Genomic DNA, 1,280 nt, shown 5'->3' with positions numbered 1-1,280 from the left:
CTGATATATTGTCTGATCAGTCGCAAACCCCCTCCTTTAAAATTCACTCACTTAGCGTTGAAGTCGGAGCAAAAGCGCGCGTGAAGCCGGGGAGTGGGGGCCCGTGACGTCACAAGTTCCGTGACGTCAGAGGGAGGTCATAATCTTCTCAGCACAAAGATATGTCATAATTTTCTCGTGGAGTGGGCCCGATCTGGCGAGACAATTTTGACACTTTTCGGCAGAAAATCATGAGATCTTTACCAACGAGTTAACGACTCGCGCAGAGCTCATTATCAAGTCATAAACTTATGATAAAATCGCGCCATAGATTTCCCACAGTTTTCACGTTTTCCGGTGATAAGTTCGGCGAGAAATTTATGACAACTTTACGCGTAGCTTTTTTACGCGGGTGAAAGATAGTGATCAGAAGCTCCCACCAGTGTCTCCATGGGACGTCCTGGTGGGATGTCCCCATCACTTGCTCAGGGCCAAACTGGAGTCGCATTCGGCAGTACTGAGGGACCTGCCAGCTAGGACATCCCGCGTCCCAACTGGGTCGTACCCGGGATGTGTTTGGGACCAAGGCCTGTCGACTGGGGTTTCATACGTCCGCTTTAATGCTTTTTAAAAGCACAAGGGCGGGCTAAAAAACGACGTCCTGGTTTGTAACACCAGTACTGATGAACGGTAATAGTATAGATCAGTGACTCAGAGCCGATGAGTCACTCTTCAATACCATTGGAGAGGCCTTTTTGAGAATAATCCGGAACACTTTCAATTTATTGGCGCTCGAGTCTGGTTTTCCGGAAAATTAAATAAATATACGTCGCCGCTAACGTTGAGACGGACTTTGAACACGACAGATTAACTTACGTTTACGGCTGGTCCTGACATTGATCGGGCCGGCTGGGGTTTTTAAAACAATGCTCATGGATCAAAGACGACGCCTAATTCAAAATATCAGGCATTCTTTCTCTACACACTAAATGGCAAGGGACATTTTTTTGTCCATAAAAATAGTGACAAGTTAATTGCATCTTGCCATGGACAAAATTGTCCACCTCCCTAGATGCAATTAAATTGTGCATTCATAGATGGACAAAATTGCATCTGGATCTAGACGCAAAAACAAAGTGCATTTTTAGTGGACAAAATTGTCCCTAGTACTGGGAACGGTTTAATAATGCAGAAAATGATGGAGAATGTGCATTGGCGCTGGACAAAATTGTCCCTGGGGCAATATATAATTTGTCTGGTAGTCTGTTATAATGGTAAGCAGGCATTCCCCATACAATACG

This window comes from Frankliniella occidentalis, unplaced genomic scaffold, assembly GCF_000697945.3.
Source record: "Frankliniella occidentalis isolate FOCC.00 unplaced genomic scaffold, Focc_3.1 Scaffold5, whole genome shotgun sequence".
Taxonomy (NCBI): Eukaryota; Metazoa; Arthropoda; class Insecta; order Thysanoptera; family Thripidae; genus Frankliniella; species Frankliniella occidentalis.
The sequence above is the reverse complement of the archived record's forward strand: the minus strand, read 5'-3'. Positions refer to the sequence as shown.